At 29.7% G+C, this 27,340-nt stretch overlaps 1 protein-coding gene across 6 annotated transcripts in view; it reads left to right on the top strand.

The window, feature by feature from the left end:
* The window catches only part of dnc (phosphodiesterase dunce), an 847,926-nt gene that overhangs the window by 499,334 nt on the left and 321,252 nt on the right, over positions 1-27,340 (top strand). The window lies entirely within an intron of this gene.

The following is a 27,340-nucleotide window of genomic DNA, read 5'->3' as shown; positions in this document are numbered from 1 at the left end:
CCTTGTAGAAGAAAAGACCAGGGGGTGTTCTTTTGATCGCTTAATCACATCACCCCGAGGGCGGCCATACTCTTATTCGTACTACCTTTAATAAAGCCTTGTGCTGAGCTTTTCGACGAAAAGTGCGTTCGTTGACTGCCCTTTTTCTCATACAGAATATAATCCCATATTACTTTTTTTTTGGAATCTACTCATATTTGCCCGAAAAGTTTGAAAGGGACAATAATGCAACTATTTTTAGATTTTAATTTCGAATTCATTATTTTTTTGTGGACATTGTATGATTCATTTTTTGGGACAGAGTTAATAATTTTCAGATAAACGACTGTTATGGAATTTGAAAAGTTTTCATTAAAGAATTGAAAAATCGTTTTTTTCCTAAGTGAGACACTGGATAGATGTAAAAAAGGGTAAAAGCATAATATATTATATATCTCATAAAATTTTAAACAACGCCAAAAACACACATTAGAAAAGCCTTGGTAAAAAACTCTTTTCTGATAATTAGAATAGAATAGAGTTTATTTGTAAAACTATTAAAATTATGTATATTCAATCGACTTTATTATATTTCTAATATTGAATAAAAAAATTTGAATAAAATTAAATAAAAAATAGGTAGGTACTTAACATCAAAATATAAATTTCTTCCATCTGGTTGTTACATAGTCATACAACTTATTAAATCCACATTCTGAATCGCGATATAACTATATTTAAAACTGAACATTCTATTGAGACCCATATACTTCACATACGTATTAACTAGTTCAAAAATTCCACCCCTTTATGAGAAGAACACAGTATTGATAATGTACCTGAAGTGAGCGTGGAGGCTTATATGGTTTGCTTAGCAGCGAAAATGTCAGTTAATTTATTAAATTACGAGATTCCAATAATAACACATATTAATTAATTGAATATTCATCTAGTAGAATTCCATTTTACAAAATGATAATAGAAATTATACTATTAAATTCTACTGTAGATTTAATATACCTTATAATAGTTTGATTGTTAAAATACTACTCTAACTGACTTTGACAGAACTCAAGAAGCAAAATATTTGCTTCGAGCAATCTCCTGATGTTTCATTGGAAATGTATATAATATAATGATACAGTGTAGCAAAATAATGATGATTAAAATAGTTGGTGCAGAAGGTTTTCGATGACATTTTAAAAGAAACATGCTTTAAAGCACCCGTTCCGTGATAGTAGAGAATTTAAAGTCACAGCCTTGAAAGTAATGGCCTGTGCAGCTTTCAAATTTGCAAAGTCTTTTTTTCGCTTCATGAAAACGAAAAAGAACTTTCTTTACGCTTACTGCTGGCAGATATACCTTCGCCGCGAAAATTCATGAATATTTTATTGTAGCATGAAGTTGCTTATACGTTGAGGTGATGCCGCACGATAAACTTTCCAATGAATAACCGACAACACTCTTATAGCAAAAACAGTTTAAGAATATTTGTTTAGAAAAAAATAGCGGTAGCTATTCTCAGAGTCACAGCCATTGAGGTTTATTCCAAGACTACGTCAGTTGGGTGCCGGGTTGTGTGAATGAAAAATTATAAATTTAAAGCGTTCAGAACATGACGTCACAAAAAATAATTGTTAATATTATTTAAATAATATGAGTAAAAAACTACTTAGAAACACATCGATTGAATTAAGTACACATTATTATAAACGATTTAAATTCAAATTCCTTCAAATGGCGTCAGTCTATAGTATTAATTTTCTAAGTAGACATTATTTTTACAAATTATAAATAATGTCCACCTAAACTTACTGGACGTAAATGAAATATATCATTATCCGAAGTAATTGTATTGAAAATCGTTAGTATCCTCTCACATTACCAATGGCAGGTTCATTCTGTAACTTGAAAGAACAAACAATGAATGCTCTCGATTTTTAAAATAGTTATCAGGTACAAGCACCGAGAGATAATTTTAATTCGATTTATAGCTGTTACACCAGACGTCGTTAGATTAGGTGATGAGTAATATCGCTGTTGGCGCAAACGGCCCCGCTTTTCTCTGACGCAAAAGTATATAACGGTTGAAGTAGGGATTGCAATACCGGTATTTCAAAACCGGTATTCAACCATTTATCAATACCGAAATACCGGTTTTCAACATACAAAATACCGAAATTTTCGGTATTAAGAAACCACACTCGTTTACGTTTTTGACGATGAATTTAATGTTATTTCTTCGTTAGTTTATACTGTATTTCCAATTCAATTGAGTTATCAATATTGACTGAATCCAACATTATGTGAAATAACAATAAAACACAATTCATTAAATATACCCATTAATAAAATTGTCTCGGTAAAGTAACCTAGGTACTGATATTATTTCGAAATAAAAAACATCCGTGACAAATGTTCAATTATTCTATAATAACATTATTGACGATTGTACAAGTTTTGAATTGAAGAAGCTTTTCCTGCAGCCGCGCTTAATTACACTTAATGAACTAGCCTTTTTGAGGGCTTTAGTTGAAATTATCAATTAATTCAAATTATTTGTAAAAATCACCAATGTCACCATAATAAATGTGAATAGGTAGGTTTTTTTCTATAAAATAATGTTTTAAAGAAATTGTAATAATTCACTGATAAGTAGGTACTTATATTTAAACGAATACCGGTATTCAATAAGAAATACCGAAAAACCGGTAGTGATATTTTCATTCAACATTGCAATCCCTTGTTTGAAGTAGTGAATGGCATCTTTTTATATTCCATAACGTCGGTTATTTTTTGTATGACACGTATTTTGTGATTTCAATTGCATTTTCATCTCATATTTTATGCAGACATTTTCGGAAAATTCTTCGCACTATTTCCTGTATAAATTTAAAATACGATTGTTAAAGGTCATCATTACAATGAATTATTGTTCAATACCTATAGTATGGGTACTACGTACGGTGATTACTAGGCAATTGACATTTGAGACCTCAATTGCAACCCCTTCTTCCCCACCGTTTCCGGTGACGTGTGCACTATCATAATATGCAACTGATATCTGCTCTATACAATGCCATCTCACTATTCGCAATATTTACAAGTTTTTTTTTTAAATTTTCAGCATTTTAAATTACATCCAATATCGTGATCAAATCAAATCAAATTTATTTATTTTACATATAATGAACATAACAAATTATAAATTCAAAGCGTTTACGACATGACATAAAATAAATGTTAAAATTTTTTAAAAATAAAAATACAGAGAATAAGTAATAAAATAAGAAATAAAATAAGTAACAAAATAAAAGTAGATGGAAGCACACAGAGTGAACTTTGATAGACTCTATCTTAAAAACTTATAAAACAACACCCACCTAAATCCACTCTCACGTAAGTGGAATATATTAACATCCGAAGCGATTTCATTAAACAAGGTTACTGCCCTCCCAATTGGCATTACTAATGGCAGGTTAGTTCTGCACCGTGGGAGAACAAACAATGGATGCCCTCGATTCCTTAGATAATTATCAGAGACACACAAGCCAACACCACCAAGAATGGCAGAGTTCACATTTACGCCGCGTATAAGTCTGAAAAAATATGTAGCTAAATAAAGATTCCTTCTAAATTTTAAGCTACAGTATGTAAGCATCCCTAAGAGAAAATCAGTCGGATAGAGCCACGGATAATATCCATACAGCCGAAAGTAAAGGAGTCTTAAAAATTTCTTTTGGACTCTCTCCACCATAAGATCCGTTCTCGCCAGATATGACACCCCATACGTACCGTAAAGAAAGGCGTAGCTCTACGTCAAAAATCATTTGTTTTTCATAAAACATTATAGTCGGTAATACGTTGGTACTTTTGGTAAGAGTTTTGGATTGCCAAACGTGTGTTTCTTAATATCACTACTTTCTACCTATATGTTTCGAGATCGTTTCGGAAGTTCTTCTAAATAGAAAAATTACACATAATGATATAACCATATTATTGTCGATAGGATTATTCCGCTAATTTTTACTGTGATGCATTATTAAGTTATGTTTTTTTGCACTATGAACCGATTATAAAATGGTTTTATTATTTGTATGCACCTACCACAGCTTTTCTAAATATATACTATCAATTTACATTCCAGTACATTGATATTACTAACACATTTTTTTTGACATTACCAGTAAAAGTGTAACGGATAACCATATTAATTATTGAGAACGTATAATTTTTCCTTAAAAAAAAACCTTAACAAAACATAATTTATTGATATTTAAACAAGATATAAAATAAATAATTAATTTGGAAATTTCTTTAGTGGTGTGATAATTTTTTTATAGCAATTCAACAAATAATTATTATCCCACATTATTTAATAAATAAATCACAATTGACATTATCAATATAATATGATAGTCCCATTTTTAAAGTTATAATATATTGAACACATAAAAATAAATAAATACATTGGGTATTATAAGAAAATATTCTATCCAATAATTCAATAAAAATGTCAAGCTTCACGCTATACAAGCTGGAATGTAATAAGAGGCAGACACTCCAGGCTATATTGAATGAGTGCCATCGATAATTGGATCTAAATGAGAGGTTCAATTAACTCAATCAATCAAATCTAATACACAGGTAACATCAATTAATAATCATTATTGATAATGATATAGGTATACAAAAGTGACTTGTGATTATTAATAATAATTCAATGTGTTCTGTATTTATATGTATAATATATTTATAAACTAAACTATTCACAATATTTAAGAATTTACCATTATTCAAGAAACTATGGAATACTTTAGAAACATACCTAGGTATTAGAAAAACTATATTTACAGGTATATCAATGGGGTATTTTAAATTATATATATATTTTTTTTTCGACCATGTTCAATCCTAATAGGATCATATGGGCCTCCACAGAGTGGAGGTTTGTATTGACAGATTTTGTTTTTACGAGAAATGGATGTCAGCCTTTTGCTCAACCTATTAGGTCCATATTCTGACTCAAACATAAATTGAAAAACAATATGTGTACTTGTCAGACCCAGGATTCGAACCTGGGACCCACGATGCAATAGGCCAACGCTTAAGCCGCACGGCCATCGTTATATCTTATTAATATAAGAAAAGAAGTGTTTGATTAGTTAATAAGATGTTATTTTAACATATAATATCAATAGTCTATTAATTATTGATCTATTGATAATGGTGTGAAACCTACTTATATGCGTTTGAGAATTTTATTTTTATGAATAAAGAGTCTTAAATAATTATTAAATTAATAGGCATGAATAGTTTAGTAATTGTTATTGTATTAGGTACATCAATTTCAACGTCTGGTCCTTTATTTTCTCTAAAACGTCGAATATTCAATGATTTCTTTTACAAACCGATTACAATCTTTTTTTTTGTTTTGAAATGTTCTGTCGTTTTCTTTTGCGACGTTTATCCTATAGTTATCAGTCTTTCAATGTTGAATGACGTATTACAATACTAAATGAAAGAACCGTTGTATTGTTTTTGCAGACGAATCAAGCGATAAAAACAAGTAAACGGTAAACTTGACGTCAAGTTGCTGTTTTTATCATTAACATCTAAAAAAACTCTTCTAAAGTATCTTTGTTTTAAACTTTTTTACTGGTAACATCTATTTCTTTTTCGTAAATATTTCATTGTTAGAAAAAGTTTGTTCGTACATTCTTGTGTTTCCGCAAGATAAATTTATTCCGGCCAAGTGGACGTATTTATATGCACGCTAAAAAAACATCGCTATTATCATCATGTGTACAACAGACCCATTATCGCTATTATACTTGCAGAATATATAGCTAAATAAATGTATCATCGTATAATGTACACCAGTTGTATAATTATGTAAATGAACTTGGCGTGGACTTTAGTGTTCTATTTAAATGGAATTTACAATATGTCGTCGCTACCTTAAAGGAATAATAAATTACACTCTTTGAAACAGTAATAAATATAATTTTAGCTCAAAACGAGAATACAAGCTATGTAAAATAGTTGCTTGAATATATTATTTTGTATTACTGTTAGAAATATTAATAATCTTATTTCGACAATTTATTCATTCACTCGTATGCCAAATAGGGTATTCCAAGATATAAGATAACGAATATAAATATCCATAGAATAAAAAACACGATCACAAAAATATACTGCAAACTCTCTCGTGCCCAGTATTAACGTGTGGGTCAGAAAGCTAGACTACATAGGATCAAACAGGATGAGAGAGTGATGGCAATATATGAGAAAAGAATATTAAAAATAATCTTTAGTGCTATTAAATACTTTATGCCATGGGACCGAAAAATCATGTAGCATATGAAAAATTTTAAACTGCGTTGGATCGACCATATGTATGTTACACTGGAAGAGTAAAACTTGGACGGCTGTAACTAAGATGGGTGGAAAGCACATGGATTTAGGCACTGTCGGAGAAATTAACTGAAAGGTGGTGGTATTGGGTTGTTCACGATGTTCACAAAGTTTTTGCAGTAGCCCATGACCCCCACCAATCGTTATAGTGCCGATAATGCCAACGAGTTTTCATCACATTTACCTATAGATAAAAATAATGGTGTACTTGATGCCGCAGGTTAATCTCGTTATCAGAAGAACCGTTGACAAAAACAAACCAATTTTAGAGCCCTTAACGCAAACTTATCGACGAATGACGAAAAATGACGTAATACTGAAATAATGTCGACAATAATGGAATATAGATACCTAATACATACAATATTAAAATACATTGTGGTTTTGACGATATCAATATACGTATTACTAATTACAATCGAAAAGTCACGATGTTTGATTAGGATATAATGTTTAAAGAAATAATATCAGATGAAATAGCAGATTTCAAATTAATTTGACTAAAGTTGAAATTAAAACACTCGCAAAACTTGCCCATACTGTAGAATATAAGCGTAGGCATTTGAAAGAGATTGTAATTTTATCTATGTTTCGAATTACACTTTTTATTAAAAACGGTTTTAATTAAAAAAGGGTTTATCTGACTTACTTTTGTTGGCAAGATACGCTTGTCCAATTTATTTTGATTCATTTGTCTAAATGTTAAAATAGAGGCAATTTCGGTGAAATCAGTAACATGGGTTTATTATTAAATTATTCTGTGGTTCGTTATGTGGGATTGAAATAAAATGTTTATCGCTAGAGATATAGGTACTAAAATAAAAGAATACAGTTAAGGTTGTAACCGGTTAATGATAATGTTGATTGATTGGTTACCATAGTGACCGTAATTATTTATGACAACAGTACATCAATTAATAACTCTTTTAGAAATATTCATACAAGAATATTAATATATTAAAGAAATATATAATAGTAATATGTACCTAGTTGATAAAAAGAGTAGTTTTAAGACAGTAATGCCGTTCTTTTATTTTAAACTGGGGATTTAAATATATCGTATGCAATTTACGCTGTATTACAGTCGAGTACAATAATATTTAATCTTCTTTGAAACTTCTAATTAACTTTTCATTGTAATTTAGAAAATTTATTAATCAAAATAGTATTTCACTATTTATATAAATTCAAACATAAGTAGTACCTACATTCTTCTTAGTTGGAAAATATAAATCGTAACGATTTTACGTAAAATGGGTGTACAATATTATTTTTCACCACATGATAATATATTATAATAGTTTTGAAACAAAGTGTTTGTTAATAAATTCTACAATACTTTTGAGTTATTTATGTGAACAGCTGTTTCAGATTAAACATCCTTCAGGACGACCTAAGGATAGCTAAAGGTCCAACAGTGGTGTGCTGAATGCTATGATTTGTGGATTTATTGAAGGCACCTGTCGTCAAAATACGATTGATGATCATTTAAATTAATACACACTATCTAAAACATTAAATATATAATATATAATTTAAATTCAATTATAATGCCGGGTCCACGCTTGCAACATGTCGCGCGACAACCTCGTTAAATTTTACGATAAGTATGATAATTATCGTAAAATTTAACAAGGTTGTCGCGCGATATGTTGCCAGTGTGGACCCGGCATAAGGTTACAATTTAAAAAAAAAAATCAAATTTAAAGTGTGCGTAAGTTAAAATTTCAATTTTAATAAGTAAGTTTATCGTACTTTATGGTTATTGATAGCTCACACAAAGATTTTAAGTATTTCGTGAGAATTTATAGTTTTATCATATTTTAGATATAATTTAAAATAAATCGATTTTTCTTATTAATAACATGTGGATCGATCTTACATATTATGATGTTGCATATAGGTACAATTTTATTATTTGAAAACAGAAAGCTCGTTTCAAAATTGTTATAAGTACATAATATATTTTCTACCACGTAAAATTAAGTACAATTATTAATAATATATTCATCATAATTTAACGGCTTTAAGCATTTAAAAAGTTACGTTTCAGTAATACAGTATTTTCATATAAATAGTTACTTAGCACAAAATGTTTGTATTCACGTTAATATGTATACATATAGGTATCTGCTAATAAGATTTTTGTAAGTATATAAATTTTACACACCAGACACATTGACGACATAATCTAATGCTTAGGTAAAAGGGTATTTATCATTTGAATTACTAATGATTCATGAGTTACGACCAGCCCTATAAATAAAATTCAATAAATAAAAATATCATGTCCATTTTGTTGTCAATGGCTGTTGTTCACTAAAGAAAACGTAATACATTTGCAAACAATAATAATAATAGAAGAGACGCCTCAAAAGGGTAAAGGTCTGCATTGAATGACGGAAGTGCACGTTTGTAAATAAGGCTTTTATTTGAAGACCGCTTATGGTGGGGAAAATGCAAACACTGCAAAGCTCTTCAGTTTCGTGCGCCAATGGCAACCCCATACACCAATTTATAAATAAAACCTGGTGGTTTTGTTTTATTATAAAAGGCAAGCATTTTCAAAACATTTCCATAAATTTAGTAGAAATAAATACGGTCGATTTTTAGTTTCTTTCATGATTTTATTTCAATGAAAAACATAACATACCAATCTACATGACTGCATTGTAAAAATATTAATACCTACACCTTTCATATCAGCGATAATTTTTAAAGCTCTGTAATTATTGTTGAAACAGTTTCATGACAAAAATATATTTTTGATAAATTATATTGTTACCATGAAAAAGTCTAGTTATTATACTAACGCTATCTATCGACGAAAACTACAATTAAAAAAATCTACTGTATCACCGATGGCAGTGTAATTTTATAGTTTAATACATTTATTTTAGGTGTCGCTAATATAATACATTTTCTTCCTAAATTCAAAAAAGGTAATACGATTGTAATGGGGCACAACTTATTATACTATATTATCAAATACATCATATTTTATAGTTTATTTTATAATATTATTATTTACATGGTAATTTCGAATTCTATTTTTTTTATACAGCGATCACAATCTAATTTATGTTTTTTTTTTCTAGGTGAGTACTGACATCCGATTCAATCAGCAAGATGTTAAATATGGTGATACAGAATAAATACACTTGTGATTTGGTATGATTTGAATATATTTCTATTAATTGCTTGACATCTACAATATTATAATATAATTGTCATATTAGCACGAGATAACTTATATGTATTGTATGATGCATTTTATTACGTATGTTTAATATTATGTTTCATCTGTGGAATATTATCTAAACATATTTTAGTACTTATTATTTTTTATTCGGTAATTTTTAGTTTCTTGAATGATGATAGACTGCCATCTATTAATAATTTTCCAATTTTTCCGAATCTTTTTTCCGACTGTGAGATAAAAGTGCTTCTACCAGCACATAGATGGCAGGATGAAAAAACAAATTTCATGTACCTACAAAATAATATATTATTTTAAATTATTACAAGTTATATCAAATTCTGCAGACGTATCGGTAGCTATTTCAGTAGAACTAATAATGGTGTGATAAACTTATAATACTGTTTATCAAGTAATTCACCGATCTATATAATTTTATATCAATTTTTCTTAAATAATTATAATAACGTGAACCTTATTATTCTAATTATTCACAATTATTATAATTAATTCGTCCTTACTATTTTTTCAATTAAACTACCGTGCTAGTACCTATAATATAATAGTATACGTCTTAATAAATAAGATTTACATAATATTATTATGAAAATATTAATATACGTAATAGTATACGGTAAACACAGAAGGCTCCATTTGGCAGAAACAGTTTCTTCAATATTTTTGAAGAATTTAAATACGTAAATAAAAATAATGAAAAATGTGTATTCGTCTGATTTTTTAATTAGGTACCTGTGATAAGCTACATGCATCCGTACAATATTATCATTTATATCAAACTGCAATAGTGAACAGACAGCATTCGTAGACTACCCAATTACTAAGTAACAAAAACCTCGGTCTGTTACAGAAATATTCGCATTGATTTTATGCTAAATACTTGTTGAAATTATTATTCAAACCACCAATAATAATAGACCACCGAAAGAAATAGAACAATGCTCTCGAATACATTATAACACCGGTTTCCACATAATAAGTATATTATGCCTCATTAATTATGTTGAGAAAAAACCTCACATCATTGCTTTTCCGAGCGTGGTGGTCGTACGGTTTGAGTCTAAAAACATTAACGAGCGAACTCAGTTCTACAGGATAATTTCGACTAAGTGAATGATAACCGGACTATTATTTATATTTTTTTTTGTTAAATATGACTATTCCTTGTGGTAAAAGACAACAATAAATAATGAGCAGACTATTAACATTTGTAACAAGATAATTCGTACGATAAAATAAATATTAACTTTTGATAAATGCATAAAAATCATCGAAAGATTAAGGATTAAGTAATTTTTATAATGAACGATAATTTAAAAAAATAGCTAATGATGGCAAAACTCAGAAAAATAAAAGTGATAAATTTTTCGTGACACATTAATGATACTTACATAATTAGGAAACACCACAGAAACATACATATAGAAAAAATCTTGAAAAATGTCCGGCGTCGGGTTTGTCTGAGGTATTTTCAAATTATATCTGTCCAATAAAGAATTTAAAATTCTCAAATATTGCGAAAAACTTCGTACGTGTTATATATTTAAATAATATAATTTACTAATTATAACAAATTATATATTTTTGTCACGACAATAGTCGTGCCCAAACATTCAACTAACGACGTCTTAACGATAGAGTTATCTTTTTTATACTACACATTATAATATATTGCTTATAGTGCAGGATCCCATAGACTTTTCGTATACATAATATGCGGAACGCATTCTGACAATTGGAATAGGTTTTAGGGGTCACCAAGATATATAATGTCGATGTTGCCAGGCGATATTAGTGGTCAATTTTTTTTTATTGATGTTTTAATTTTTTTTCTTATAACCCACCAAAAATTGTTCCAAATTCTTCAATAAAACCATGACCGAATCAGGGATTGATTGAAAATGCAATAATTGTACCATGCCATCGACATGGCCGTAGAACGGTTCGTTCCATTTGAAAAAATAAAAATAGCGGGTAGTGCAATGTGTTCAAAATTATCGATTCTTAGGAACCTCCTTGGCTTAAATTATTTTATTTAGTAGCATGTTTGTATAGAATCACCCAGATTGGTTCCTTTACTATATCTATGCATATGACATTAGTTTTAGTATTATGGTTAATCCAGAAACAGTGTAGGTTGCATATAGAGGTAGGTGAATAAATGAAATAACGATAATCACTACCCACACTAAGTACACATTTATTTAAAAAAAGAAACAGCAAGTCAAGTGTTCAAACTGCTTTAAGTAAAGTATCATGATCACAGTTTTTACAAACACTACTTACACATTTGCACAATGATATACATATCAAAGCCGATCTCTTATAACTACATGATAATGTACGGCAGTTAGAATTATATTTGCATGGTTTAACTAAATAATTTGTTAGAGGTTCATTCGTGATTAATTGTCTTGGATACAAATTATTTTCTCGTAACTCATAGCCATGTCTTAGAAATCAATAGGCTCAAATAGTGGATCAGGTGAGCTTTTCCATAAATAAACTTGTGCTGAAGCCTTTAAACATTGTAAATACAATGAATCATATGTGCATATCACTCTTGACAAATTTAAACTAAATCCAATAATTTGGGAAATAAATTTATATCGAAGTTCATCCGCTGTTGTTTTTTGTTTATAAATAAGTAAGTGCAAACTTTTTCCAGGTCTTGAAACTGCTGTGGTCTCCAACAATCCATTTCATAAAGCTGAAAGTGCATCTTGAAAAAAACTCATTAACGAGATGGTTACAGCTTGTTTTTCTGTACACATTCGACTAGTGGTGTCGCAGCCGGTTAAAAAATGTTACAAATATTTTCGCCAAGAGATTCAGCTGCCAAATGGCATCCTAAAATACGGGATTTCTTCTGATATCCCTGAAACCATAATCCACGGCAACCAATCGTTGCAAGTTTATTCCAGAAATAAATGCTTAAGATTAAAACATCTGTATCGGGACTGTAATAATCTCCAAATTTTGCATTCTTACAGCATGAAATATATGACAGAACATTCTAGAGTCTGCTTCTAAATGATTTTGATTTTAAATCAATGGCGTCAGTGGAAATTCATCCCTTCAATTTAAGCCATAGTGTGTGGTCGTCAAATCCACCATAAATGTACAGCTCACTTTTTTCCTTGATTTTTACGAGAAAATAATTTGTATCCAAGAAAAATGACGAATGAACCTCTACCAAATTATTTAGTTAAACCATGCATATGTAATTCTAACTGCCGTACATTATCATGGAGTTATAAGAAATTGGCTTTGATATGTATATCATTGTGCAAATGTGTAAGTAGTGTTTGTAAAAACTGTGATCATGATACTTTACATAAAGCAGTTTGAACACTTGACTTGTTGTTTATTTTTTTTAATAAAAATGTGTACTTAGTGTGGTTAGTGGTTATCGTTATTTAATTTATTCACCTACCTATATTATGCAACCTACACTGTTTCTGGATTAACCATAATACTAAAACTAATGTCATATGCATAGATATAGTAAAGAAACCAATCTGGGTGATTTTATACAAAAATGCTACTAAATAAAATAATTTAAGCCAAGGAGGATCCTAAGAATCGATAATATTGGACACATTGCACTACCCGCTATTTTTTTTTTCAAATGGGACGAACCGTTCTACGACCATGCCGATGGCATGGTACAATTATTGCATTTTCAATCAATCCCTGATTCGGTCTTGGTTTTATTGAAGAATTCGGTACCATTTTTGGTGCGTTATAAGAAAAAAAATTAAAACATCAATAAAAAAAAATTGACCACTAATATCGCCTGGCAACATCGACATTATATATCCTGGTGACCCCTAAAACCGATTCCAATTGTCAGAATGCGTTCCGCATATTATGTATACGAAAAGTCTATGGGATCCTGCACTATTATATTTGAGGTCTTGAGCAGATATTTAATAAATAATATACCTTGGAAAACAGCGCATTTGAAGTTTCCCCATAGCTCTCGTTATTTTGGTATTATTTGTAAAATATTTTATTAACAGTTTTAAATTAAGCTATCGACATGCTGTGTGATTTTTCACTTAATTTAAATGAAGGCATTATAATATATTTTAACGACGGCCTTTCGTGAATTATCCTTTCAAAAGTTTAGTACATATTGTGGCATCATAGCTGTACCGTCTATGATGGTTCATGCTCCGCATTCAGTGGTTAAAACATCGCCGCAACACTGTACAGAAAATGTACGTCATTAAAAGTCTTCGATATTATACAACGCTATGTTAGCATTACAAAGACATTGCTAGGATCTACCTCCGTAAATAGAGGCAATTGAATTTTAAATTTCATTAAATCGGTTTTACTAGCATGGTAAAATTTATTTTTATCATCATCACCAATAGTTGAATTAACGCTTCCTTAAGCACCTCCTCCTTACGTTTGCAGAACATAAATATTGCATCATTCCAAGATATAACTTTTAAAAATTTTGTATCTTTTGTTTAAAAATTTGTCCAGCGACTGTTAACTACTGATGTAAACTGTCAAATTACATTCGCATACACTAGTTTATGCTCTAATCCAATAATTATAGTTTCATGTTTAGTTCTTACGCGTCAAATTCAGCATGCATACCATGCCATGTTAATCTACGTTTCTGGGCCTTTCTTTTACTTCCAGTACCTATTTACACATTTCATTGGCATATCTGAGTATGGGATATATACACTGGTTGAATACTTTGCGCATTACACACAATAAGAGCTTACTATAAAATTTCTAAAATTTTATCAAACGTACATGATTTACGTTTATAATAAAATTTAATAAAAACCATTTCATAAGTTTTATTTTCTTTGGTTTAGAACACGCTTAAATAAGTTGAAGAATAAAAGAACATAATAACATTTTTTTACATTTGATAAAATCATTAAATCTCGTCTTTGATGTTTATATATCTTAATTATTTTTGATTGAACATAGCAAAGTTCTGATACTACATAATATACAATCGAATAGATAATGCCATCAATATAACTCAAGAGTTATCGTTAGGCTATAATAAAATTAATTATATAAATAAAAATTTATATTACATACATGTTGTAAATATCTTTAAATTTTATGATTTCATTTAATTAAAACTCCTGATTAACTTCTTATTCAACCTGTAAACGTTCACTAAACTATAATGAAAGGACTCTCCAATATTTTTTCTCAGTTTTATCAGGTAATGCGTTTTCTTTAACCAACCCATTTTGTGTCAAATTAATTTGAAGTTAAAAAAATAGTTACTAAAATAATGTTTGTGCTACGAGCGTAGCGCTGTAGACCTAGATGTCGTAGATCTTATATCAATACCGATTAAAAAACATTCAGAAATAAAATGAGAATGCAATAAAAGCGTAACGTTACCTAGCGAGGTTTTCTACCCAAAACAGGTTTGCCTACCCTCGCGAGACGGTAGGCAGTGACGTCGAATGCCGCGAGGAAAGGGGAGAATGAGAGACAGAGCTTTTCACCCGGCCGAACTGCGCATGCGCCAATAAATCGACCCCCTCGGTCGGCGCTCTACCACCGCTGCCACTGTGGATAATACACGCATGTATATATATGTGTGTACTTTTACACCGTATACAAATGTCACGGAAGTACAGCAATGTGTGTGTATATTCAGTATTTTCGCGCTTTGCCTTTTTTAAATAACTCGCCACTCTATTTTATGACCGTAGCTCTACGGCGAGGTTTAACATATTACCCCCTCCCCCGGTCAGAATACCGAATTAGTCATTAGGTACGTTCGAAAATTTACGTGAGGTAATGAAATTTATGAACAGGGGAAAATTCTTGACTTTTTTTTTTACCATGTTGAGTGATTTGTTGGTATGAATTTATTTAATGAATGTTGACCAAATTAAAAGTCACGAGAGCGTTATTTTTTTGCGAAAAACAAAATAATTTATGATAAAATCCATTTCAACCGTATCATTTATAATTTGTCATACGTCGAGATTTTTTCGCACCAGTTGTTCGTGGGTTAAAAGTCGTCTAGAGACAACAGTAAATGCTACTTTGTAATCAATGAATTATACGCAAGATTCAAAAATGTAGTAATATTTATTAAATATATGTTATTTTTATCTCCTCAGAATCATACATATATTTAAAAAAAAAAAATAGTTTTTATAAGTATATCCAACTCGGACTTTCAAAGATATTTTTAGTATGTATGTTTTTATGTGTTCGAAATTATGTTATATCTTTATTTTACAACGTTTTTATTAGCTTGTATTTTTATTTGTCCAGTGGTTGTTTATCTAGTACAAATCTTGGAATCGATTTTTAACTAACTTCCCGACTAGCTAGACATTTGAAACTTTTATAATATATCAGAACACGATGCCAATGCATTCTTTTAATACTTTTAGCCATCTTTAAGTAGAATTGAATTCATTTTCAGTTAATTCTGTTTTGTATGAAAAGTTATTTCGGAAGAAATCCGTAATCCAATCCACTATTATTGGTTGCTTAGGGGGTGGTCCTAGCAACTAAATTATTAATATATACGTGCGTTACTATGGAAATCAAAATGACATTTCAGGATTCTATATTTGTTTGTTTGTTGCAAAATGGCAAAAAAATGATTTGTTGACAATTGCCTTATTTGTCCTAAATTATTAATACATAGAATTGTCAAGTTTATGTGATTCAACAGAAAATTTAAAAACGTGGTTTATGAAAAGTTCTTTTTATCTTGTTATTATTATTCAATGAATTATACACAAAATTCAAGAATGTAGCAATCTTTATTAAATATTGATTATTTTTATCTCCTCAGAATCATACATATTATATTTAAAAATATTTTTTATTAAATCATATTATTATATTATATTAGTGTTTCTTATTATATTATATTCTGTATTTTTATGTTATGTTTCTTTTATGTTTCTTATTATATTTATATTATATTCTGTTTTTAACAATCACTGTGTGTACTTTCTTCTCATTCTGCACAATATTTTTAAGGGTATCACTGAGGCCATTTGCAACACATAAGTCATATGGTGTAACTCACATATTATCATAATAATATCAGTATATTATGTAACCATAGCTTTTTTTTTTTAAAAAATGGTCTCAATTAGAATGACACATTATCAAAGAAAGAAGGAGAAAAAATCATACAATATTATGACAGCCTAAAAATATAAATATAATTCAACACCCACGGTGGCCGCGTGGCTTAAGCGTTGGACTATCACGACGTGGGTCTCAGGTTCGAATCCTGGATCTGGCAAGTACACATTTTGTTTTTCAATTTGTGTGTGAGTCAGGGTATGGGCCTAATAGGTTGAGCAAGTGGCTGACATCCATTTCTCGTAAAAAACAAAATCTTTTAATACAAACTTCTACTCTATGGAGGCCCATTATGATCCTATTAGGATTGGACATGGTCGAAAAAAAATATGCATAAAAAGATTACTTCTTTACACTTATTACAAATAAGTATAAAGATCATCCTCTCTAAATTTGTACATAGCTAAAAAAACGAGCTCGATAAAAATAATAACTTTTGCGATATACTAATATTCATAAATAATTGAACATACATAACTTGAAAACACTTCAGATACCCACTAGAAAAAAATCATATTTAAAAAAAACGATGCTCAACGTGATTTGAACCCGTATAACCACTAGTATCTCGCCAACTGTTCATCATCCAATTATACTACGAGCCTCCTATCTAATTACGACAATTTAAACTAGTAGGCCATACATACAATGTTTATCAAATTGCGTTATTGTTGACTATCGGTTTTTGTTTATTGAATCAAGGAATATTAATTACCTTAATTACTAACCGACGCCCGGCTCTCCCCAAATATTTTTAGTTATAACGTCTACTCGAACTTGCTAACAATTTTTAATAAAAGGTAAAATGTATACAATTATTATTACTATTGACTTAGGGCAGGTACTTGATGGAATTGATTTTTAATTCTAACTTGCAAGAGTTTTGTGTTTATTTGGCTTTCATTCCTGTGTAAATGGTAGCAATGTTAGGTATATCTTTTTTACTTATTTACAAAAATAATAAAATTAGATTTACTTCATAGAATTTTCATTCATAATACCATATTAGACGTCAGCAATAATTTTATGAAAATATCAGTTATAATAATATTGTCTTGCTCCATTGATTTTCCCGTGTCTCCTAGATAGTGGTTAAAAAAAGCTTTTCAAGTCACTTGGTATCCATGTCTTGTGTTAGATCATTCTTCATCTTCTTGGGCCATATCCGCCCCTAAGTTGGAGCATATGGACACAACGAGACGCGTCCATGAACTCCGCCAGTCTTCTTGCATCGATCTAGATCATTACTAATACAATTTATTAGTTGTATATATATATATTATTTTGTACACGTTGATCATTATCAATTATATACATGGTCCAGTTATATATAATTTACTCGTGATGGCCGAGCGGTAACGTATCGGCGTACAATGTTTAGATCCCAGGTTTCATTCCTGAGTCTGGCAAATTAGCATGTTTTTTTTCAACATGTGTTTGAACTCAGTATAGACTCAATACAATGAGCAATTGGCTAATATTTATTTCTCTTAAAAACAAAAACAAAAATGTTAATACAACCTCCACTCTGTAAAGCCCATATGATCCCCTTTGGATCGAACATGGTAATGTAATGTAAATAGAAGTTGTATATAGAGTCTAAAGATAGCAAGGAGAAACTCTGTGAAAGTCGAATATTTGTGGAATAATACGAAACTTTAATATATAGGTATATATATCACTGTTACAAAAAGAAACAGTTACATGCATACAGTTTTTTATGCTTGTCATTATCGTAGAGTAAAATTGGCGCGAAGTTATGAGAATAAAATTAATCAAACTACATCAGCTTATAACAAATTTAATGTTGGTGACCTAAATTTAAGTATATCTCTCTATATAGGTACATTATTATTTATTATATTATACTAACCCTTGTGTATTTTATATTATGAGTTATCGTGACATAAAATTAATACAGAGTTCATTTGTATAAACATTTATTTTTTTTCCTCCATGTGAGAGATTTTTCAAATTCAATAAATCTTAAAATTTTAAAATAACACAAACTTGAAATAGCATTTAATATATTTTTTTGATCATGTCCGATTCTAATAAGATTATATGGGCCTCCACAGAGTGGAGGTTTGTATTAACAGATTTTGGTTTTACGATAAATGGATGTCAGCTACTTACTCTACCCATTAGGTCCATACTCTGACTCATACATAAATTGAAAAACAGTATGTGTACCTGCCAGACTCAGGATTCACACCCATATCATCGGTCTATCTGTAACATCGTGGGTCCCAGGTTTGAATTTAAAATTAATTGTCTAATACTATACTTAGTTAATTTTAAACAAAGTCACATAGAATTGAATGAATGTAATGCAAAGTTAAATTAACATACGCAGATTCTTAGTTTTGATGTTTAGGAACAATCACCGCATGTTTTATCTTCTACTTCTTTTCAAGCTCGTTACAGGAGTTATTTTTAATAAATCTTTGATAAAACGAGTTTGTAATCAGCCTGAAATACCTAAAAAATAAAAAAAAAAGGTTAGAATACACGGCGGTTGCCCAGATATGTCTAAAAATCTAACAATTAACCTCAAAAGTCTCAAGAAATATAAAAAATATACGTACTTAAATTCATACGGGGTCTTTTTTACGAGTTAAAACTTTTCTTTTCCGGTTCTCTGAGGACATGTATATAAACGACCTAAGTTACAGCGTATATTAAGTTCTTGAATTATTTCAGTACTTACGGTGCGCCGTAAATCGAACAAAAGCTTTCACTCAAAGTTATGACTTATGAGGTTTGCATCGTAATAAAGCTCTTGGCTAATCCAGCTAAAAGCAATGGAGTGTTATGTTTATATGTAGTTGAAGAAAATGTGGCTTACAAATTTTGTAAATCGTACAAGTTTAACTAAAATGATCAAATTATTGTAATTAATCGCATAACTTTAACTAATTTAATTAACGTGCACAATCAACTGTATTTCAGGCTGAATTTACTGTTTATACGATTTTATAGATATAAATAATATTCTCTTAATAATTCTGCAATACTGCAAATCAAGACATCAACAGTTGATTTTTCTCCTCTATCTGTATAATCTGGTTTGGCTCAATTTTAGATGTATAATATAGTAGTTATTCAAATAACTCATAATATAAAATCAAAAATACTTTAAAATACAGACAATGTATCTTTAGCGTCCATTTCACCACGTTAGTAGTAATAATTCTTATATTTGTACGTATTTCTAAATTTAAAAAAGCTGATCTATTTTTGTATAATCTCCACTTATCTACTCAATTATAAACTGCTGCCAACATTCAGTTTTTTTATGAAATTAATTATTCCTTTAAATGTTTCTAGATTATTCATACCATTATAAAATTATCTGAAGTCACTCGCATATGATATCAATATTGTTTATTGTACATAATAAGTCATTAATATTATTTCAGCATAATTAAATAACCGATTATTTAAAATATGGATTCCTAGACACTCCACATTACTTAAATTATTAAATAGGTAGTTAGTAATAATATCTATCAAAAATAAAGATATACTTCAAACAATAAGCTTACATGTTTCAATAGTTTGAATCTAATGACTGAGCTTCCTTTTCAAATTCCAAGCTTTTGCTGTAATCAAAGCTAACCCGCACGTCTTATGTTCGCCACTTAGTACACTAAATTCAATCAAATCATTGAGCCAAATTCATATTCGGTACAATCTGCATTAGGAGCTTTTCACGAAAGGCTTATTCACAATAAATATTCTTTTATATAGAACACTATATGGTTAATTATTTATTTTTAACTACATAATCAATCGATTTTATTTTTGGCAATGCACCTCATGGCAAATTATAAATAGTTTATCCATCCTGGATGATACAATACCACCTTTTTTAAGATGGTACATTGCCCATCCTTGAATAATTCATGACACAGTGCAACCATCTACGTTTCAATAATTGTTAAGGTCGTTTTTGTCCAAGAAGGATTTTAACATATCACTTTATATTAAAAAAGATCTAATTGTGATAAATATATCACATTTATCACTTTACGTATTCTGGCGGTTAATTATCTAAAAAGGTTTACCGTCTAAACTGTCAACAATTGATATCTTTTAACAGCCCCTCCCTTGGCCGTACTAAGGAGACAAAGTACGTCAATTTTACATATTGAGAATTATTGAGATACAAGATCCGACTATTTTGCTGCAATCGCAATGACATGACTAATAAAATTGCTGTTTATGTTAACAATGTCTGACGTTTCAATACGAAATTCTTATGTTCGGCTCATTACCGACTAGATGGAGCTGGTTCGGCTTTATTCGCCTGTGTTCGGTTTTATCTGTTAGGTTCGGCAGCACGAACATATCCGAATTTGACCGATATGTCTACCAACCTAAATTTTTGCCATATCACAAATTAGAGATAGCCGCCGATAACCGTTTAGCGTGTAGAATACATTCAGTGCTAAATTGGAACAATGACAATAACGGAAACGTGGATAGAGATATATATAGGATAGACCTGCTGGTTGAAAACTTCTCCAACATAATATCCATGTTGCAGATTGATTACAGTTTTAATTCCATTTACAACACATAGTTTTTTTATTGCAACAGAATTAAATTAAAAAAATAAGTATACTTAATACATTAATATATTATTTCAAATATCTATCAAGTTTGCATCATTGAATTAATTCTTTTGACATGGGTTATTATTGGCATTATTTTACAGTAGGTACCCAGGCAGTACTGCAATTAGGAAGTTTTACAAATCGATGTGTTCTTCATTTTATTCGCTCCTTTTCCACAATTTTAACGTACACCTTCTACATATTATTATGAATTAAACAAATTAATGCATGTTAGTCAGCTTACATTTTAAACACTTTATAAAAAAAAAAAATTATTCACATGTTTTTACAATATCAAAATTTTCACTTATGCTATTTTTCCAAATACACTGAAAATAATCATCTGTTTTTAGATTTGGGTAATCGTTCTCTTTTACTAAATATTTTATAACTTAAAAGTAGTTTTAGATGTAAAGCTGCTATGAATAAAATATGAGTAGCAAAAATACATTTATAAAATTGGTAAAAAATAAATTAAAGTATATTATAACCAATATAATTTTAGCTATTAATAAATCTCTCTTTAGGTATTCCAAATAATAATGAAAATACAATGAAAAGTAAAAAATCTACCCTAAATATTTTATTAAGTATACAATGTTGATAAAATAGATGTGCTTTGATCGTCAATTGGAAAGACTACAAACAAATTTAAATACATGTAAAATAGTACTATTTATTCTTTAAAAAAAATACGCTAATAGAAATCAGTTTGCTTTAACGATGTTTAGAATATATATTTTTTCGCTAAGACAGTGAAAGACCCACGAGAGTAATCCCCTGAAGATTTTCATAAATATACTGCTCAATTTCTATGGAATATATATACCAGTTACTCTCTGAAATCAATAAATGATGAGTAGATATCTATTCTATCCATTGAGATGATCGGAATAATTTATAAAGTAGATTTTTTAGCAAACAGTTCGCGTTGGCTGACTTCGTTTTATTTACTTTACAAAGTAAGCAGAGTACAGTAATATTTGATGAAACTTCAAATGCCAATATCGTAGATAATATATTTTTAAATTTATGCAGGTACACATTCCGTAAAATGATTGCATACACTTTATAAATTTATGGGAAAGGTTTATGTGGCCAGGTGAATAAAATTTTAAAATTTTCTCAACGTATTTGGATCCATTAATCTAATCTGATATTAATATAGTAACAATTTCTATTAAAAAATCTATGTCCACGCTATGTCCAAAAAAAAATAAGTAGATAATTAATAATATTAATTCTATATTATTTGTGCTATAACTTGACCTACATAGTTTAAAATATATCATTGGGTCTATTCTATACTTATCGAACACTAAATTGATAAATAGTATCAAACTTAGGGTAGGTTTGTATCAAAATATTAGCACTTATTGTAACAATTACACGAAGCTGGTTTTTATTGTTGCAATAAGTGCGCTATTTTAACGGCAGCAAGATAGGTGCTGTTAAAATATCGCACTTATTGCAACAATAAAAACCAGCTTCGTGTAATTGTAACAATAAGTGCTAATATTTTGATAGAAACCTACCCTAAGTTTGATAATATTTATCACTTTATCACTTTAGCGGTCGATAAGCATAGAATAGACCCACATATTTGGGTACTGTTCGGTTATCAGGAATACAGCGGAAAACACATTTTGAAAATACCCGATATACTAGATTATTTGTTAGTTTAGGTTGGGTAAGGTTAGGTTAGGTTAACCTAACAAATAATCTAGTTTATCGGCTATTTTCAAAATGTGTTTTTGTATTCCTGATAACCGCACAGTACCCATATTTGATGTTTTCGTCAATTCTGTTATCATTATTTAAAAGACAATGCATAATTCATTTACTTCTTCAAATCGTTGGTTTATTTTAATTCTAAGTGGCCATTTAACAAAAATAATTACAAGATAAAAAGAACTTTTTATATACAACGTTTTTAAATTTTCTATTGAATCATAATAAATCAAAATAAATGTACTTGATAGAAATACTGAATAATGAAATGTCATTTCATATTGATTTCCATAGTAACGCACGTATATATTATTTAATAATTTAGTTGCTAGGATCCCCTAGCAACCAATAATGGTATCGAAATAACTTTTCATACAATACAGAATTAGCTAAAAATGAATTCAATTCTACTTAAAGATGACTAAAAGTATTAAAGAATGCATTGGCATCGTGTTCTGATATATTCTGAAAGTTTTAAATATCTAGCTAGTCGGGAAGTTAGTTAAAATCAATTGTAAGATTTGTACCAGACAAACAACCGCTAGACAAACAACCACCAGACAAACAACCACTGGACAAATAAGAATACGACCTAAGAAAAATGTTGTAATAAAAATCAACAATTGTACTAAAGATACACATGTATATACGTACTACGAACATTTATAATATATAATGTTATTAATTTTTTTTCAATAATACTACATTTTCTATTAGAAATAGAATTCTATTAAAAATTATTTTGTGTCAATTGACTATGTTTCTTAAACAGAGATTTTCAATCTTTTTTTTTTTTGAAGAACTCATAATAAATTAATTTGTAAGCATAATATTGGGGAACACTTACCTGAATGAAACGTAATATTACTAGGTTAGACGGAGGTAAAAAAAATATTAGAATTTTCCTTTTGCGTTTCGCTAACTTACATTGTGTATCAATATTTTTTGATAGTATTTTTTTGCATATAATTTGAAAAAAAATGATTAATAAACATAACTTAATTAATTAAATTGGCGTTTAGGTGGTATAACTTAATTTTAATGATTTTGAAACACATTTATTTTTATTAATTCTACTTTAATTAAAGTTAGTAAATTATTACAATGAAAGAAGAATAATTAACAAAAATAACTTTTTACTTATCTACTCAAATAGACATTTTAAACACATAAAATGCTTCATTATTTGTCAATAAAATATTATGTGAAACCTTATTATTCACTTAATTTTTCACAAGTGAAAATTTAATATGTGCTAAACCCTAATTGTCAATCACTGTTTTAATTGGATAAAATTAAAAGTATGTAAAATAAATAAGTAGTATACTGCCCTTCTAATGAAGAAGGCAGTAACTGACTCTCACACACTTTCGAGATAAATGACATAATGTGTTGTTTTCAAACTTTAGTACTGTGAATTAATAAAAAACGGTGATAATTTTTATTAGTAGGATGTTGAAATACAAACAAAGTTATAATAAACAAGCAGTAATTGCAATAAATAGGTGCAATTACTGCCTTTTTAATAAAAAAAAAATAATTATTTTAGAAGATGTCTATTTTTCACTAAGGATTTTAACGGTATTTTAGTGATAATACTGATTTTAAAGTGAACAAAATATATAGTTTTCAAAATTACCTAATGGATGGTATTCATAACTCAATTTCACAAATTTTGCGAGGTACTGCCTTCTTCCTTGGAAGGGCAGTATAAATCTAATATATTATTAGTAAAGTAGTGTTTATTAATATACTAAAAATATATATACAACAGTCTTCAGTCCATCGCTAAGTAGTAATGGTTAAACTTTTAATAAAACAAGAATGTGTCAATTAGGTTATGAATATCCTTAAAGTATAAGATAAACTCGTTGTTATTTTTATTAAAATTGTTGGGATGGCAATATTTTCTCGCCTTTGTCTCGATACCAGATGAAAAGGATGGCGCATACATTTCTCACGAACGGAATGCTTAACATAGACCACTGCCATGACGAGAGAAAAACTCTCGGCGTAAGTGCGCTACCCTCCCCTTTATACTAAAGCATTTTCAGTTGACCTGCTCCAAACTCTTGAGAGGTTGAGAGAGTCACGTGGTCTCCTGGAAAATATATGCCGAAACTCGAGAGAAAATTCGCTTCGCTTATAAAAGAACGAGATGGAGAAATTAACACATTACGATCTCGGCTGTTTGTGATCTAAGCTGATCGTGTTAGTTGTAATTAAATTTAATATCTTCATTTAACAAAATTTCGTCAATTTAAATATTTCTTCAAATACACATAAACGTCAGAACTCTATACTCAAAATAGCAAATAAACTCGTTTTTTTATAAATAATATAGTATTCGATAGTCTAAATATTGACAGCATATTGTGTTCTTGCGTGGCATCCATGGTCAGTAAAACTTCTAGTTTTATCTTTACCTGTATGGCGTAGAGTTAAAAATGAGTTAATATTTAAGGTCACTATTATTCAAATCTACACGATCACTGATCGAATTTAATGGTTGCTCCCAGAGATGGCAGCTGAAATCGAACGATAGAAAAAATATATCTATAATAATACTTTACTGAACATGTCTACTGCTATATGAAAGTTTTTGCAAGCTGAGATTTCACTCCTCTTGGTTCTTTGCTTTACAGTAATTACCACATAATTCCCCAAAAGTTCACAATTTCGTCAATCGATTTCTATATTTTGTGTTACACTAGATGACTATTTTTCCAATGAGTTTTATCTATTTAAAGTTTAATTTTTCAAGTCCATTACATCGCATACCCTTATTTATTCTCGTATACGATCATTGCGTTTCTTGTCCTTATGATTATTTATCGGCATTCCCTTCCCTTCTCCATACCACCACAATATGCTACTTTCAGTTTCTAGAACTTTCTTTGTACTTAGTATGCATATTTTTCACGCATATATGATTACCGGAAATACATGCTTGTTGAACACTTTGCATCTTATATGCAATGGCAGCTTATTTTTTAAAACATTATTTAGCCGGCAAAGCGCATTACATTCCAGTTATGTTCTGCAAATAATATTACCACGACATTTAGACTTAGACCTGATACATTAGAATAAACAAAATATTATTTTAAAAGACAGTGTTTGAAACTCTACTTATATTAAATTTATGAAAAATCGAAATTCTTATGAATAATAATTGTGTTTTCCCTGAAAAAGATGCATCACATTAAAGAATCGTAAGTGACAGTTCTATTACCTCACGAACTTACCAATTTCTAGATTATATCAATTGTATATTGAATTTATTATTATGCACGATGTTAACATAGGTATTATGTTTGGTATAATTTTAAACAAATGGTAATTTAATTAATATTTTCACGTTCTCCATATCTCAATCGATTCTCCGTTTTGGATATTTAATGATATTATAAAATGTAAAAATAATCTATCATAATAATGTTCATAAGACAGAATTCGTACTTTTAGTGTAATATAATAACATTTCGTTTACATAAATTAATATTCTAATAGGTATAGGTACTTACTGATCCAGTGAGATCTAATTGAAGGTTTTTTTGTTCTCTTTATTCTTTTATTTATTCGTAAACATCGCAATTAGAAACAATCAATACGCGTTTAAAGCGATCATTTTTTCAAAACAACAACACAATAATATTATAGATTGTTTTTATGTATATTTATTTACAACGCTAAATTCATGATTAAAAGAAACATAAGAATCAAAATAACGCAATTATTATTAATCGCGTTTTTAAATCGTGTTAATAATATTCTTACTACGTTTCCGTAATTTGAATAGCTAAAAGTGCCTATCATACGTTTGCATTACGTGCTCATTTCCAACGTCGTTCGGAACGTGTCAAATGCAAAACGCTGAAATAAAGGACGGCGTTCGTGATTCCGAGAGCAAGATGGCGACCACGCCGCGCCGCGTTAGTTCCGGGAAATTCCGCTAGGCGGGAACACTAGCCCGTTTGCGCCAATGCGATGTGTCGTTCGCGCGAATTGGCCGACTGCCCCAGTGCGGCCGGTCCATGTGAGACTGTGTCAGTTCCGTGAGTGTGTGTATATCAATTTTATTTGCGTATCATATCGAAGGTTGCCATTATTAGACGCATTATTATTATTATTGTTACCTGTAGCCAGTTCGCTGGCTGTCTATCCGTGTGCCTAATTCGAACTACCCGCGTGGATTATGTTTGCTCGCTCGTCCAATGAAATTAATGTTTTCCGGCGCTCTGAAAGA

This window comes from Rhyacophila brunnea, unplaced genomic scaffold (genome assembly GCF_057557595.1).
Source record: "Rhyacophila brunnea isolate RB1 unplaced genomic scaffold, BYU_Rbru_1.0 scaffold_3, whole genome shotgun sequence".
Classification (NCBI taxonomy): domain Eukaryota; kingdom Metazoa; phylum Arthropoda; class Insecta; order Trichoptera; family Rhyacophilidae; genus Rhyacophila; species Rhyacophila brunnea.
The sequence above is the reverse complement of the archived record's forward strand: the minus strand, read 5'-3'. Positions and strand labels throughout refer to the sequence as shown.